The 17,984-nt window shown below is 49.8% G+C and overlaps 1 protein-coding gene across 1 annotated transcript in view; it reads right to left on the minus strand.

The window, feature by feature from the left end:
* Positions 1-16,727, minus strand: part of EDAR (ectodysplasin A receptor) — a 93,156-nt gene extending 76,429 nt beyond the window's left edge. Inside the window, exon 1 of the mRNA XM_054475332.2 lies at positions 16,493-16,727. The gene's annotated coding sequence lies outside the window, so the exon portion shown is untranslated. The remainder of the gene's footprint in view (positions 1-16,492) is intronic.
* Positions 16,728-17,984: the final 1,257 nt, after the last annotated feature.

A 17,984-nucleotide genomic window follows, 5' to 3' on the forward strand; every position in this document is an offset into this window, starting at 1 on the left:
AACCCTCTTGGCTGGCTTTCGTGCCAACGTGCCAGCCACTGCCCTTTCCAATCCTGCCCGCTATGGGAGTGCCGGGGCAGGGCCAGGTCAGGCTGCAATGGGCCGAGGCAGCCTAGGAAAAAAGAGACTGTAGGTGACCTGGGTTCAGAATCTGGTGCCTTGCCCTGCACGCCAAGTGTTGGTAAAACAAATGTCTGCACAAGGGTGATGGGTGTCTTCCCCACTCTGCTTGCCTTGTAGCTACGGCTGTGATCGGAGAACTTGACGGGATCATTTGAAAAATAAGCAGCCCTCATCTGATTTGCCAGTCACAAAACAATGGCTCACAGCCCACGCAGACGCTGAGGCTCAGAAGGGGGTGAGAACCGGGGGGCCTCTGGCAGGGGCATTCACCCTTCCTCCAACCTCCCCAACCTTGGCTAGCTGGATTCTCCTCTTTGCCTTCTTGAACTTTCTTCCAGAGCTCTCTGAGCTGGGCATGCCCAGAACAAGGCAACCTGTGCTCCAAGTCCAAAGAATTTCTTAGGAAGGGGTCTCAGCAGGTGTTTATTTTTTTATTTTAATTTTAATTTTTTTTTTTTTTTTGAGATGGAGTTTCGCTCTTGTCACCCAGGCTAGACTGCAGTGGCGCAATTTCAGCTCACTGTAACCTCTGCCTCCCAAGTTCAAGCAATTCTCATGCGTCAGCCTCCCCAGTAGCTGGGATTAATGGCACCCGCCACCATGCCCCACTAATTTTTTTTATTTTTAGTAGAGATGGGGTTTCACCATGTTGGCCAGGCTGGTGTTGAACTCCTGACATCAGGTGTTCTGCCTGCCTCAGCCTCCCAAAGTTCTGGGATTACAGGCATGAGCCACCGCACCTGGTCTCAGCAAGCGTGTATAGTGCCACCTCCCTGCAAGTTGTGAGACAGACCATTAGAAGCTGACTCAGGGGGCTGGCTAGGACAGGAGGGCAGTGCTGAGAGTGTCCGCCATCAGCCCCTGAGACCTGGGAGGTCTGGGCTCAGTGCAGTGCTGGCTGCCTCCTGCCTTCATTTCTTCTGCTTTCCGGCGCCTGATGATGCCACGGGCCTGAACCCTGGCAGAATCTTTCTTGACTGCCATGGACATTTCCAGCCTGTGAGTGTGGCTCCTGGAACCCTCAATGACTTCTTCCCTCACCTGCAGGGTGCTGGCTGCCTCCGGAAGAACAGAAGGAGAAATGCACTTTCCAGGGGTCATGTGTCCTAGAACCCATGCCACACATGGTGACCACTGCCTGTTCCGACCTCCACACTGACTACAAAACCTGGAAATTTTTTGGTTGGAGCCACAAGCTTGGCTTCCATCTCACAATAACGAAAACATCATCAGAGTTCTCTAAGGCCCTTCAACTTTTGAACGCCCCACAGGCTTTTGGTTTTATGTAAATAACAACTTTTCTTGGGATTCAAGATGAGGCTCACAGGGTTTTCAGCACAAGGCTCTTACCCATTTTAAACTAACTACGGAGCTGTAAGCATCATCTTTGTTCACAAAAGGCTCAACAATCCACTTCCAGGAGAGTAAGACCATCCTGTCCATTCATTCTCCAAATAGAAATAATAAGAAAAATAGAAATGCCACATATTGGTAAGGCGCGGTGGCTCACGCCTGTAATCCCAGCACTTTGGGAGGCTGAGGCGGGTGGATCACGAGGTCAGGAGATCGAGACATCCTGGCTAACACAGTTAAACGCTGTCTCTACTAAAAAATACAAAAAATTAGCTGGGTGTGGTGGCAGGCGCCTGTAGTCCCAGCTAGTTGGGAGGCTGAGGTAGGAGAGTGGCATGAACCCGGGAGGCGGAGCTTGCAGTGAGCTGAGATCACACCACTGCACTCTAGCCTGGGAGACAGAGCAAGACTCTGTCTCAAAAAAAAAAAAAAAAAAAAAAAAGAAATGCCACATATTGACTGTGTATTTTGTGTTAGACACGATGGTACCCTGTTTATGAACATTATCTTAATGATTACACCATGAAAAGTAGACATGGCTGGGCATGGTGGCTCACGCCTGTAATCCCAGCACTTTGGGAGGCCAAGGGGGGTGGATCACGAGGTCAGGAGTTGGAGACCAGCCTGACCAACATGATGAAACCCCATCTCTACTAAAAACAGAGAAATTAGCTGGGTGTGGTGGTGCGTGCCTGTAATCCCAGCTACTCGGGAGGCTGAGGCAGGAGAATCGCTTGAACCCGGGAGGCAAATGTTTCAGTGAGCCAAGATAGCGCCACTGCACTCCAGCCTGGGTGACAGAGCAAGACTCCATCTAAAAAAAAAGATACTATTCCCATTTTACAGATAAAGAAACGGAACTGAGAGGGTAGAGGGAACTTGAACTAGCCAGCAAATGGCAGAGCTGGGGTCTAGCTCTTCCCACCACCCCGAGCTGCCTCACCAGGCCTGCCCCCACAACACTTGCAGTCTGCATGCTGGAGCTCTAGCCTTTCTGAGGTGTGCAGGGTTCTGGTGGAGATTCAGGAGTCAGAAGGAAGAGCCCATCACCCCCTGAGTCACCCAGGCAGCCATTCTGCAAGTCCCCTCAGCGAGCACCGCCTTTCTACCTGGCCTGGGAGACCACGGCCCCATTGTGGAATCTGCTTTTCCACTGAGCCTAGCCCCAAGTGCCACCTGGGGCGAGTGCAGCAGGGACCCTGTCTGAGGGTGCTGGGCAGGGTCCAAAGGGGAGCAAATGATGGTGCAGCACTCCAGGAGCTGCAGTCCAGCCTGTGTGGGAAGGGGCAAAGGAGAGAGAGGATCTGAACACAGGGATAGCAGCTGCGGCCTCAAGCAGAAAGGTGCAGAGTAAATCCCCTGCCGGCCACCATGCTCCTGCCTGGGCTCCCACCCGTGGCTTCTATGGGTCAAATCCAGCTGGAGGCCGGGGGCAAGGGAGCTTGTGGGTGCAGGTCAGCCCTGGGCACAGCACCAGGGAGAGGGCTGGAGCGTGGGCCGGTGAGACATGGATAGCGCCAGCACATGAGAGCAAGACCTGCGTCTACTTTATCCTGGGACCCCAGCCTGGGTCAACTCGCAGTAGCCTGGTGATCAGATGGATGCCAAAGTGAGAAGAGGTGGGTGGGTGGACTGTAGGCTCAGCTCATTCCTACCCCAACACTGGAAGCAGGGCAGCAGCTTTGGGGAGGCAGCCAGCACCAACAAGCCTAAAATAGAGCTGGGGGAACAGGGGTGCGGTCTGGGAGCTAAGGAGCTTGAGAAGCCCCTGGCCAGAGCCCTGTGGTGGTCAGAGGAAATGACATGAGGACACAAATTCATTGGTCCAGCAAGAGAAGGGTGGCACTGTCGGCCAGGCTCCGCGCGGCATCAGGATGTCTTGTGGTCACTCCTGAACGAGCTTGAGAAGTCAAGGCCACCCCTCAACTGCTGGACAGAGTTCTGTGGATGGTGGAAAGGGCAGGGCAAAGAGGAGGGTGACTGAATCTAGACAAGGGATTTATTCTGCTTTAGGATAGTTTTGGATTTATAGAAAAGTTGTAAATACAATACAGAGTGTTCCCGGGGACCCCACACCAGTTTTCCTTTTAGGATCTTACATGATGCAATACAATGGTCATCCCTGACGAACAAATACTGGTGCATTATTGTTAACTGAAGTTCATACACCTTCAGATGTCCTTAGTTTTCTCCTAACGTTCTCTTTCTGTTCCAGGATCCCATCCAGGATCCCACTTTACATTTAGTCATCACGCATCCTTAGGCTCTTCTTGGCTAACAAGACAATTTCTGACTTGCCTTGTTTTTGATGACTCAGAAGTTTTGAGGAGCACTGGCCAGGTGTTTTGTAGAATCCTTCTCAATTGAGAGTTGTCAGATGTTTTTCTCGTGACAGACTGGGACTATGGGTTTGAGAGGAAGACCACAGAGGCAATGTGCCATTCTCATCACGTGAAGGGTCCATGCTACCAGCATGGCTCAGGATTGCTGATGCTGGCCTTGATCACTGGGATGAAGCAGTGACTGACAGGATTCCCCACTGTGAAGTGACTCTTTCCGGTGCTCCTTGGAAAGAAGTCTCCAGGCGGAGCACACACTTAAGGGAGGGAGTTATCTGTTCCACCTCTTCAAGGGCACAGCATCTACATGAATTACCTGGAGTTCCTCTGCACGGGAGACCTGCCTCTTCTCTGTTATGTATTTGTCCATCCATCCGTCGTTTATTTGTCAGTGTGAACACATGGGTATTTATTTTAAACTCTGCGTTATAATCCAATATTACATTATTTATTTTCTTGCTCAAATTGTCCCAGCTATGGTGACTGGAAGCTCTTTTAGTTGGTTTGTGTGTCCCTTAGACATACTACCATTTTTTTTCTTTTTCTTCTTTTTCTTTTCTTAGGACCTCTTTACTTTCTGGCACTACAAGGTACTCCAGGCTCTTCTTGTATTTTCCCTGCCCCAGCTCTGGAGTCAGCCGCTTCTCCAAGGAGTCCTGCTTCCTCTCACTGGAGATTGGCATTAGAATCCCAGATCTGGGTGCACAGTGAGGACTGACAAATGCTAAGATGAAAAGGTGTCTGAGGGTGCCCCAAATACCTCTGACTTCCCAGTTTGGAAAGAACAAGCTCCCATTTAGAAAGACACCTGTGGGGTGATCAGGACGCCAATAAGGAGGCACTGATGATTCTGGTGGCCCCCACTGGCCCGGTCCTGGGTTTTCCTAGATGGATAAGGCTAATGGGTGCCAATGCGCCCTGCACCCCTGGCCAGGAGGGCTGACCACCCCACGGCCCATCAGCACTGCCCGTGCCGCACAGAGATCTGGTGGTCTCTCAGCTTGGCTCCTGAGAAGCTCACCTTTTCTTTTTTTTTTTTTGAGATGGAGTCTCGTTCTGTCGCCCAGGCTGGAGTGCAGTGGTGCGATCTCCACTCACTGCAAGCTCTGCCTCCCGGGTTCACGCCATTCTCCTGCCTCAGCCTCCTGAGTAGCTGGGACTACGGGCGCCCGCCACCACGCCTGGCTAATTTTTTGTATTTTTAGTGGAGACAGGGTTTCACTGTGTTAGCCAGGATGGTCTCGATCTCCTGACCTCGTGATCCACCTGCCTCGGCCTCCCAAAGTGCTGGGATTACAGGCGTGAGCCACCGAGCCCAAGCCAGGAGCTCCCTTTTTTTGAGTGTTCCTGAAGTGGAAGACTGTTCCTGGGTGTGAGGAGGGACTGGGGGCATCTGGACGTCCTCCCTCCTGGGATCCGGCTCTCACTAGGAGTCACTGTTGTTTCAAATGCTGACAAAGCCCCGGAGACTCCCCAGTGAACAGAAGGCCTCAGAGCTGAGGGTGGAAACAGGCCTCAGTGTCTGAAGGACCCACAGCGACCTCAAGATAGTTCCTGCTGAGAGCCGCGCCCTCTTTTCTTGTTCTACTTCCAGTTCACACACTTTTTAAGCCTTCATCAACCACAAGACATCATATTAAATGACACAGTAAAGAAATGACGGCCATTTGCTTATTCTCTTATCTACAGGCAGGATCTATGGCCTCTGTGGATGCAGATGAAACTCCTCAGGGAGCTTCTATTCCCGTAGAGGAACTCCAGCCAACTTCATCCATAGAACAGGGCTGCGGTTCAAAGTCGTTCTTCCTTCTCCCGACAAATGGCACTGACATAGGGAAGAGCCCAGGGTAGGAAGACCAGCAAAGGGCCCCAGAGGGCAAGGCTACACAGGTCCCGCCCCTGTAATGCCAAGTACAGGGCCTGCTGAGCTACGGCCTTCACTGGGAATAGACGTGGATATCTTTTGGGAACTCATCATTGGTCTATGAAGCAGAAAAGGATCCAGGCAGGGAGTGGAAGTGGTTTAAGGGGTTAGATACACCATCCATGTCTAGAACATCTGATTACATCTCTGTGGTTTCCAATAATCACCATCTTATTAGGTGGCCAGGTCTCCTATTAAGTACAAAAAGCTCATTAAAAAAACAAAAATATCAAACTTGGTCGACTCTGTGTGTCTTTGCTAATCTGTGGGCTTGTCATATTTGTTAGACACCTCAAGAGTTTCACAATGTATTTCTAGAGGGTAGAGCTCTGAGGGAGCCACGGGCTTAGGGAACACGCAGATCCTCCCAAGGAGGCTGAGGTTCAGAGCACTGAGGGAAAGTTTTTTTTTTTCTTGTTTAACAGTGATTTTTAATAAATAATTCATTTTAACTATTCATATTAAAATATTAGAGCGACCTAGTTAGAACCTGAGATGCAGTGAAGTTTGGTCAGAGGAAACAGGTTCTGTAGCGAGGCAGAACACCAGCAGACAATGCCCAATCCCATGCGGGTTTGGGTATGGAGACAGTCTATCGGTAAGCTGGAGAAAAGATGGGAAAATCCATTCTGAAAGCAGGAGGGCACCAATGAAGTTGTTAGCACAGCTGCAAATCTGGTTAAATTAAACCCAACAGGCAAATAATCCACATATAGAGCAGAGGGAAGCAGATAATGTAAACTCCAACGAAGACCATTTGAAAGCTTTCCAAAAGGAAACTATTAACCCGGGAAAGTTCTCAGCAGGAGCAGGAGGGGGTGTGCTGTGTGAAATACAGACATTCCATTTCCAATTAGGCATCTACTCAGTAAGCAGAGAGGTGCCAGCTTCAAAAACATTCAGTGTTGTGGAAAACCAGATTCACTGAAAACTCGGAAATGTGGAAACATCTGAGGATGCCAAGGCTGCCCCTCCTCTCACTGTGTTTCTCCATCCACTGCCCAAGTACTTGACCCTTACCTAAGGAACAGATCTTCTTGCTGTTGGGTAAAAGGAGAATCTGCACCTTAGAGCCCAGACATGCAGAATTAAAGGTGTCATCTGGTTGGGGAAGTTTAGTCAGATTTGCCTCTTCCATTTGGTGAACCTCCCTCCTCCAACACTCTTGTTTGCTGGGGCTGACCCTGGGCTGCCCCCTGCCCCACCACTTCCCCCAGCCTGGTCCAAGCCCCATCTCAAGCTTTGATTGCTGTCTCTCTCTCTTTCTCTTTCTCTCTCTCTCTCTCACACACACACACGCATGGCATACCCCAGGAGCTGAAGTGGGGCTGGAGAAAGCAAGCTAGTAAGCTAGGGCATGTCAGGTGGCAGTTGGGGGCTTGGAGACCCTGAGCCATGCTGCTGAGGTGCAGGGCTGTGGAGAAGAGAAGCCCCTCCTGCCTCCCTACCCAGGGTCAGATTAATCATGAAGGATGCAGACGGCAGGAACTGCAGAGGAGAGGAGGGCTTGAGCAGGTCCAGGCAGCAGTAGCCAACAGAGGAGGAGCCACTGAGGCACATGTCACCAGCCAAATGGATCCCTTGAATAGAGTTCCTTCACTTTGACCATCTGACATGACATGCTTCCTGCTAGGCCCTGACAGCCAGCCTGGCTCTGATGGGCAGCACATGGGTGGGGGGACACCTGGCATCACTGCTGGGGGGTGGGAAGCAGGGTGCTGTGGCTCTGTTATCCTGGCTGAGATGAGGTGTGCAAGTGACTCTCCTGGCCTCTGCTTCTTCACTTGAAAATCAGTGTGATGCACTCACCTCTCAAGCTTGCTGTATCAGTGATCATGGACACACTCACACTTAACAGATCGCCATCGTCAAGTTCAACTGAATGGCGTGGGGTGGGGTGGGGCCGGGGGGGGAGTGGGCAAGTCACTCACCACTTTCTCTGCTCTCAACCTGATACTTTACTATTTCAAGGTCTCCTGGTTGTTCTTTAACCCTGGCTCATTTCATTCTCTTCCCTATTTGCTTCACTGATTCCGGACAGTTCTGCAGTGAGAGAATCCCAGGGAGGCCCAGGTGAGTCACATCCCGAAACCCCTGCGAAGGTGAGGAGAGCAAAAGCCCCCTTGGGAGGCTCTGGAGAGCAAGAAGGAAACTGCCGCTCCTGCTCTGGGGGGCACGCCCTGCCGCTCACCTCAGCAGCAAGTCATGATTTTAAATTAATACTTATTACTCACCAAGTTCTAGGTTCAAACATATATATATATTTACATATATATAATACTTACGTGATATTATGTGTGTGTATATATATATAATATTTATGTGATATTACATGCGTATGTATAAGTCGTTTAGTGGGCACTGTTATGGATAAAGGTAAAACAGGAGTCTGGGGATGGGAGCTGCTGTTTTATACAGTGTGGGGCCAGGGAGGGTTTCTCTGATAGGACGACATGTTAGCACAGACCTGAAGGGAATGAGCAAGACACACAGACATCTTGGGCCAGCGCGTTTTGGGCAGAGGGAACAAATGCGGCAGCCCTGAGCTTGAATCAGTGTGGCCAGAGTGGGGTCAGGGTGTCACTGGTGGGGAGGTGGCTAACCTGGCACCATACTCCATGGGGGCTGGCAGAGCCTGCTGTGTCCCCACACCAACCCCCGCGTAGCTGCCCCTTAACTGCAGGGTCCTGATGGTGTTTTGAAACCTGGCCAAATTGACAGATTGCTCCAGGGAAAGTCAGGGACCTCTGATGGACTAGACCGTGGGGAATGACTGCCAGGCAGAGGCTGAGCTGACCTGTTAAACTCAGCCCATGAGTGCATACGGAGCATGGGCAGGACTTCCAGCATGCTCACGGCCCGCTCTAAGCACTCTGCCTGCCTTGGCTCTCAGAAATCCACACAATATTCCCATGAGGCAAGTATGTGACCTTCCCTCAGGGAACTGAAGGGACAGAAGTTACCCAGCAATGATGATCTGAAGTTCCACCACCAGCATGGGAAGGGGTTGGCTCTGGGCCTGTGTCCACCTGAGGCTGGGCTCCTCCCCACCCTGCCGCCGGCATTCTTTCCAGAGCCGCACCCGCCCCAGGTGGCTAGCCCATGCCAGCCCAACCCCACCAGGACCAGTCCAGCCCAACTTCAGGGAAGAAGAAAGGCTCTTGAGGTTGAAGTTGTCTGGCGCGTCTTAGGTCTGGTATGACTGCTGTTGTGAGAAGAATGGCTGGCCAGGTCTGCTCTTGGCCTTGGGGATAGAAAGAGAAGCTTCCATTTTCCGCTCTAGCTCCCAGCATCCTGCAGCCCAAACAACACCTATCCAGGGTCCGGGGCTAGCCAGCAGGGCTGTCTGCTGAGGTGTCTCTGGGGAGCTCAGCCATGTTTAGCATTTTACACATCTGTCTATACCTAGACCTATGCTTGATATAAACTGTCCCCACACCCGAGATAGTTATGATATAAGGTTAGACTTCAAGCTAATTTGAAACAGCCCACATCATCCCAGCTCTCATTTCTGAACGAACCCATGGAAACGACAGCAAAGCGAAGTCCATGAACTTACCAGGAGGGAGGTCTCAGGCAAGCCACCTCACCTCTCCAAGCCTTACTCTGCACATGCGTGAAGCAGTGATGATTGTCTCTATTTCACAGGACTGCTGTGCAGATTAAGACGGAAACGCTAAGAAAGCAACAAATGCCTAATAAATGTGGGTTTCTTCAACATTTATGGAATACCTACTATGTGCAGCCACTGTGCTAGGTGCCAGAGAATGAACAGATAGATGCTCCCCGTCCTCAAAGAGGGCACAGTCAGTGCAACGTCAGGGACAGATGTTTAACAGCTCAATCACAGCACCGTGCAATTTGGCTATCTCTCCTATTTCCTCCTTTCAATGCTTTAGGCCATGAAAATAGGGGCCAGGTCTTCTATTTCTATTAGATCTCACAAAGCCTTGAGTAAGATCTAGAGCCCGTTGTCTTACGACAAATGCAGTGGCCTCTCTAACAAAGAAATGTTCCAGGGTAAACAGGAAAGCAGCCACCTCAAACCCCATCCAGCCCACACTGGGAGAGCTGTTTACAGAGATGCACCCAGGGAGGTGGGTGGAAGCCTCAGACCCTCCCCGGTGGGAGGCTGTCCTGCCCCTGAAGGCCTGTATCTCCAGAGGCTCCTGCGTTAACTGATGCCACGGGAGGCATGCAGCCAGTCCTTTAAGAACTAGGGACATTGGCGTTTGCCAGTGTCTCAGTTCTGTTTATTCTGTAAACATAAGGAGGAGCTCAACATTCTGTTGTACTTCATTTTGCAGTCTTCACAAAATAAATATTTGCCTTCAAAAGCAACAACTGTGATAATCATCAGGATAATATTCTCCAGCGCCATTTCCCTCGCACATGCCAGGCACAGAAGGCAAGTCAGAGTGCTGTGTGTGGTCTGTTTGGATAATAATTTTCATCTGGAAACCTCAATTTGGAAACCAACTGGCAGTAATTCTAGAGAAAGTTTGGTCTCCTGGTTTTTAGAGTTGACTGAAAACCGAGTGTCCCGAGTCACCTAAGTCTCCTTGTTTTGGTTACATCTGCCCATAAAATGAGAAGCAAAATTGCTTAGTGAGTGCTGGCGGGAAGCTAAGACATTGGCGGGGATCACAGTGGCCACAGAACAAGGACTGGCCACCCAGACAGGCCAGGTGCCTGCTGCATGTGCAGGGATGGTCTCTCTCTCTCTCCAAATCTCTCTAAGAATGAGCTAAAATTCAAAAAGAGTTCTGCTGAATGTGAATGATACTTATTGGAGATTTTATTGCCCATAAAGAAATCCATCAACAGAAAACCACACTCTGCAAATCTACCGATGCACAATTAGTTTGTGCTGCTTACAAATCCCACTCTGAACTCAGCTGTCAGTGCCTTCCCTTGGCCACGCTTCTTGGAGATACAGGCTTTCTGCAGAGGATGCTGCATGTCAACAAACACATCCCCAAAGTGTACACTCTGATTTGTCTTCTTCATTATGGACAGGAGCCTTTAGGAACAGCCATTTTGAGTCTTTATTAAGGACTAAATCTTAAAGAAAATGAACTTTGAGACTCCTCTAAAGTACCTTTTAGGGATGCTCAGTCCATTTCCGTATTTTTAAGGATTAGGATTTTTTTGGGCCAGAGGTAATGTTTATTACGCAAGGACATAGAGCCTCAATCCAAACAGTAAACCATAAAACCACATCTAACTGGGTAAATAAAATCAGCCAACTTAATAGACATCCGCATCCCACTGGAGCATTCCCCGTGGCCTTGCACTTTCCTGTATTCATCAGACCCCAACCAGACATCAAGTCAACAATCCCGTCCTTCAGGCTCCTCCCTCGTGATGGATCTGTCCGCCTTGACTGCCCTGGACTTCCCAGAGACAGGTGTCTTCCTCCAGGCTGACTTCCCTCCTAATCGACCTCCATCTTCCAGTTACGAGGAAGGAAATCAAACTTTCCAGGTGCTGGTGGCTCCGTGCAGGACGGGGCAGGGAAGCCAGCTTCCCTCCAACTCCAAAGGCCATATGGAGTCAACAGGAACAGGTCTGGCATACTGGCCCAGGGCATCAGTGATCTCTGAACCCGTTCTCCAACAGTTTTGCCAATTGAGCCATCAGGGAGCCACTGCGTCCCCACTCCATCTCACATCCGATGCTGGAAGGTGTCCCTCTCTCCAAGTGAGGAGGAAGCGAGTGCAGCTGGCCAGTGGCTCTGCGATTGTGGGAGTGTCCCAGCAGGGCTGCAAGGGGGGCGACGGCGATGTCTGTTGCTAAGTGTTCTTTCTCTGCACAACTTATTGAGTCTTTATAATCTACTTTCAGATTTTTGGAAGTGTAATCATGTGTTTCAAGTTAGGGTCTTCATAATTTTTCTCAGAATGGATCCCTTTGGCATGTGTTAATGGCCAAGGGAGCAGGTGTTGGTGAAAATGGATCATTCCTCTCCTGCCACCCGTCCTGCTGCCTGCCCTTCCTGCCCTGCACCCCAGCCAAGCCAGCTCTCCCAGGAAGAGGTTACTTGGAGACCCAGCTCCTTAGGAGCTGATACTCAGAATACAGCAACCGGCGTGGCATGGGATGGGGTGGTGTGGGCACTGACTGTCCCAGAACAACACAGGGCATGAGCCACCATGGCTGAACTTCCGCCCTGACTTGACTTCTATTTGCCTTTCCATCACCCTCAATGACAGCCCAGCCCCCTTGCCATGGCCCGCTCAGGCTCCTGGTTCTCCTCTCCTCTCCTCTCTTTCTGTTCAACCCTCCTTCCCCTCTGCTCCGGCAGCATGGCCTTCCTGCTGGTGCCGGGACATCTCCAGCTCACCCCACCCCAGGGCCTCCTTTCTTGCAGGTGTCCTGGTTCACTCCCTCACTTCATCCAGGTCTTTACTCAACTATTTCATTTCCCAAGAGGCCCCCACTACTACCCTGGGCACCTTCTTTCTACCTGCCCTGCTAGTTTGTTTTCTTTTTTTTTCCATGGCGCTGGATTTATGCATTATAGCTTCTCTCCCTGCAGCAGAATCTAAGCTCTGTGAGTGCAGGGATGTTCCCTCTCCTCACCCATGGGACCACTGTGTTACTCACTACATCCCAGCATGGTGCCTGGCATGTAGCAGATGCCCAGAAAACATTTGCTGAATGAATGAATGTGTGCTAAAACCAACTTAAAATCCTGCCTGCTTCCTCCTGTGCATGCAGGATTCTGTGAAAACATGGGATTGGAAATATGGCAAATGGAAGTTTTAGAGATTTGCTAACGATCTGAGAGTTGTCAAAACAGTGCATGCCCTCTCATTTTTTGCTTGCAGTCTGGTTTTGCACGTCTTTCTTCTATCCTAAGAAAGTGCTTTCTCTCAGGATTAAGGTGTTGTTGGCAGAATCAACTCTTTTTTATTTTCAGGAGACTAATACTGTATCTTATTTCAGTATTTGGGCTCACCTTTTAGTTGCCTGTATCTAGCTATTGAATGGTATCAGTTAACAATATCAGCCTTAAGCCCACCGCTAAGCTTGGCTTCTGTGCTACACTGCGGGCCTCAGGGCTGTTAGTAAGAGTAACATGACTGTGGTTGTTATTGCCCTCATTGCTGATTTTATCTGACTCACAAGTGAAGGTGCGCCTTCCTACTGTGTTTGGCGCAGTAGGTCTGATCTACCATGAAGTGAGTTAAGCTGGCATGAGCTCGCAGGGTGGTGCAGCCAGGGCTACCGCCACAGGTGCATCTTCCTCTGTGGGGCTCCTTACAGCCCACCTGTTTTCCATAGTCCTCTGTTTTGTCGGAAATGGAAAACAAAGGCATCCTGGTTGGTTACATGTGTACGTAGGTGTATAAAATGATGGGCATTTCCAGAGTGTGTCTGGGCAAGAGGATCTGGGCAAGGGAGCAGGGCCTCCAGCTTCACCCACATGTGTCTGCTCCTTCCTGGGGTCCAAACAGTGTGTTTGCCACCCTTGGGCATCCAGCATTTGAGAAATAACAGGTGTCTCTGCCCCCAGAGAGGGTAGCTTTGCTAACTAGGATTTGTTTGCTTATTGACTTAGGGGATGCTGATGTTCGAGCAGCCCCCTTGTCCCTAGCTGTGTCATTGGAACAATTGGTGACCTTTCTCTGACAAGAAGGATGAAGGAGCCCATTCATTCATTCATTCATTCATTGGACATATTTTCAGGGAGTGCATGATGTGCTTGGGGTGTGTGCTATGACTGAAGACACTTCAGGTTGTAGGATCCCTTAATACGTGACCTAATGAATGGCTGATCCCTGCCAAGACCCAGGGCAGAGCTTTTTCCATAGCTTTGACTGTACAGGGTTAGCTATCCTTGGGTAATGCTTTGTGACACTCTAAGGGCAATGATGAAAAATTAAATATGGTCAAGCTCATTTGTCTCAGGGGCCAATGGGCTGTTGGGATGCCTGAGCCCCAAATGCCATTTTGAGTTTTTTTCTAGTTACTAGACTATCTTAGACTGAACCTCCTACAATGGCCTATATCTGACAGTTTTTTTCACTATATAAAAACTACAAACACTCTAACTTTTATCAGGAGGCTTCAAAAAGAACAAAACTGAGACTGTTTCCTCTTGATCCCTCGCCTCTGAGGACAGGATATGAGTGTGTCTGGGGCTGACACTACCCTGGGAAACTAAGATACAGGACAGGGAGTGTTTGCTTACTCCACTCTTATTTTTATAATCCCTGGTGGCTGTCATTGCACCATCTCCTTGTGGGGGCAAATGTGTCAGTGTTGGAGGCAGAGGACACAGGTTCTAGTCTCAGCCCCTCCAATTATGAGTGACAGGCTCCACACGAGGCCTGGGCATACTGAGTGCTAACCTAGATCAGTTCTTGGTGTTCCCATAATCATTATGAGCTGTGGGACTTCGGGCAAGTCAGTGAACCTCTCTGAGCCTCAATTTCCTTATTGGGAAAATAGAGAAGACATTCATGACAATGCTTTGTAAAGTGCCATAGAAATGTACAGCAGAGTTTAAATGACTAGGCATCAGCTTATGTTTCCTTGCTTTATTTTTTAGGAAAATAGTAATCTTTGGGACTTAAAAAAAATTCCTTCCTGCAATATACGAATTCAGTAAGGACAGAATCATAGGCATTGAGATGGAGGTGGCATGCTCACAGGAAAGGCTGGCTGGGGCTTTTCTCTCCTAATTGATCTAATGTGCTAAGTGGGCTTAATGTAAGTTAATTAATGATACTATTGGTGGGTGGAATACCTAGGCAGAGCCTCAAACGGCATCAAAGGAACGAGCAGGCAGGTGTCATCCAGGATAATTGAGGCATGCAGGCAGTCACTAGGCAGGCTAAGAGGAGGGTGAGGGGAAACTGAGCCCAGCTGAGGGGCTGAGCCACTTAAGCAGCAAGGCTGTCTGCCAAACACCATCCTGTTTACGGCTCCTGTATTTGAATTTCAGATTTGCTTGAGTCTTTGAAGCTGGGTTCCTGGGCATTTCCTTGAGAATAAATTCTATTCTTTGGAAACCACAAAACACACTCACCTGGACCCAGAAAGGAGCATCAGGTAACCCAGCTTCTGTCTGTGGGCCTATGAGACCTGAGGAACTTTGACTAGAAGAGGCTCCCCATTTAATAGAGGCAAGTCGGTTTTGCATTCCGTGAGATGGGTTAAGACCAGGTCTGTCTGCACTCCCGAGCAATGCTGGGCTGCCGCCCAATGGCAGGCACTGGGCTAGGCAAGAGGGTACCATGACGCCTGAGAAACAAAAATGAGCCCCTGACACTTCTGTGCTTCACAAATGTGTATCCCCAACAAAATGAAAGTCCAGCTCACAAAAGCAAGAAACCAGGTAGTGGCCAGGGAGTGAAAATCAAGCATTTCAGGAAAATTGCATTTACTTTTTCCTCCCAAAGACTGGTCCTTCCAAGATTATCCTCCAACTGTGCTGTCACAAATTAATCCTCCCACAGCATAGCCTGGCCCACTTAGGGACGGGGAGGGGTACAGTGGAGATCCCCGCCAATCGCCACCAGGATCGCCAAACTTTCCCAGCCGTGAAGGGTACACGTGGACTGTCATCGGAACGAACGCTTATTTCCCAACCTTGACCAGAGTCACTCTCTTTTTGGTAGCCTCTGTCAAAATGTATCTTGAAAGGTTTTAAGTGGCTATGACATAGAAATCTCAGAGTATTAAGCCAGGCAAGAAACATTCTCTATTTTAGATGCCTGGATCCCTTTTCTCCTTCAGTCTATTATGGCTCTTCACTTCTTTGTTACACTTTCACTCTTGCTTAGAAAGTGTCTCAAAAATGCCACTTGAGAGCCACAGAGCAGTGGCCTGGGGACCAGGGAAGAGGACGGTGGTGCTCCTGTCTCTCCGTAAGTCTCCTCATGTGCGTGTGCCCCTGGCTGTGTGGGATTCCCCACTGACCGGCATCTGCCCTGCTTGTAGATTTTAACTGTCCCTCTTGTTGCTGACCCAACACAACATGCGCAGGGAAACCCAGTGGGAACCTTGCGTGCTGACCTCCCTGCCCAGCCACCCGCTTCTCCCTGAGCTGACATCTCAAAGCTTGGCTGCTGCAGGAGGCTGGGAATCAGAGCCGACTCTTGTCTAGGAGCCCAAACCGCCCCACAGTCTGTCAAGAGTGTTGAGAGGAACCTCTTGGCTGGAAATGAAAACTTCAATCATCACAAATAGGTACCCACTCCCCTCCTTCTCTCCCTCTCCCCTCTCCCCGCCCCCCCAACCACCAACACAGAGGCCAGGATATGGGGGGTCTCCGACACGACTGGAAACCCCACTTGGAAGGTCTCTTAGGGCACAGCGGGTACGCAGAGTTGGAGGCAGGTACAGAGCCCAGCTAGAGTCCCTGCCACGCCTGTCTTCCCCAGTGAGCCGGGCACAGGGGCAAACCTGAGAAACATACTTTTCATGCTCCCCGGAGGAACCCATTGCTTCAGTAGCCCAAATCTTAAAGCCTGTGAAGCACACACAGAATTTGTCTCCCTAACCAAATGTGCAACCAACAGCAAAACAGGGTTTCTGATGTTTTTCTAAAACAAAGGAACAATCTCAGGTCTTAGAACTGGTAGCGCAGACATACTGCAATCGGTAAAGCTTGTTCAAACGCAACCAAAAAATGACATACATTTCAAAAATGCACCCAGTCTCTCTCCCAGCCCATGACACCTCCATCTCGGCCACAGCTGAAGAGTTTAGAAAACCAGAGGAAAAGACCAAGGCTTACCTGGCTTCTGTTGGAGGTCAGCTTCAGTCCCAGCAGAATATGGGTCTATGAAGAAAGCCAGGTACCATCCAGTTCTGGGTGACAGGCTTCACAGGTGGCCACTGTGGCAGCCCTCTCAGAAGCAGGTACTCTATGTCCTTAGGGGCCAGCAGGGCTGCCTGGGACCTGGCACACCTCTCTGATACCAGCCCCGCTTCCTTTCCTTTCCGTTTAAAGGGCTTCCCGGGAACTCTTCCTTGACTGCTCCCTGTCCTGTCTGCAAGTTTGGAAACTCAGTCCTTGCCGAGGGGCTTTCCCTCATTGCAAACTCACCTGCACCATCTAGAGGTCTCTCCCAGCACTGGAGAGGCTGCAGCGGGCACGTTCAGCCCTACTGCCATAGGTCCCTGGCACACCTGGCTCTCCGGCCGTCTGCCCCTTAAGAGATCTGTTGGAATGCATAAAAATCATGGATTTTTTTTTTTTGCAGGAGTGGGGGCCTTGCTTCTATCAGAGCCTTTAGGCGTGGGAGTGCTAAAAAGCTAAACTAGCATTAAAATATCATTAATCAAAGCTTGTTCGTAGAAGGACCCCCCACTGAGATGGCTACAGGCATGGGTGCCACTGCACGGATTCAGCTTCCAACATGTCTGTTCACATTCTCACCCATCCCCCGCACATCCCTCAGGGTTTGAGCCACCAGGACTTCTCTTCCTTTCCTCTCTCTGGACACCTCACACCACCAGTGTATACCCATGTAACTTCAGATAACCATACACGCCCCCTGTATAACTAGGTAATTAGGAAGCCATTTGAAACATCAACATTTTGAAAGCACATACCTTTCAGTATTGGGCAATTATTTCTCAAAAAGTAAATGTTCAGGGGGGAAAAACAGCCTTAAAATAATGTAATTCTCTTGTCATTTTCTCCCTCATTCACACCTACACAGATAAATACAGGAACAGAGCAGCTCCTCCAGGCTAGATTTCTGTGTTCTCCTTTTCCATCTTGTCCCCTCTGCCTTGGAAACCTACAAGGTAACTCACACATGAGAAAGTAAGAGCTTAAGAAAGAAACAGTCTGGGCTCCGTGGCTCACACCTGTAACCCCAGCACTTTGGGAGGCTGAGGCGGGCAGATCACTTGAGGTCAGGAGTTCGGGATCAGCCTGGCCAACATGGTGAAACTCCGTCCCTACTAAAAATACAAAAATTAGCCGGTGGTGGCATGTGTCTGTAAACCCAGTTATTCGGGAGGCTAAAGCAGGAGAATTGTTCGAACCCAGGAGATGGAAGTTGCAGTGAGCCGAGATTGTGCCACTGCACTCCAGCCTGGGCAACAGAGTGAGACTCTGTCTCAAAAAAAAAAAAAAAAAAAAAGAAAAGAAAAAAACAGACAGAAATGTATGGGGCTGGGGCAAGGACCTAGACTGTAAAGGACTAATTCTGCCTCCACAGAGATTAAGCTGAACCAGTTACTTAGCTGACTTGACCCTTGTGGATGATTAATCT

This window comes from Pongo pygmaeus, chromosome 12, assembly GCF_028885625.2.
Source record: "Pongo pygmaeus isolate AG05252 chromosome 12, NHGRI_mPonPyg2-v2.0_pri, whole genome shotgun sequence".
NCBI lineage: Eukaryota > Metazoa > Chordata > Mammalia > Primates > Hominidae > Pongo > Pongo pygmaeus.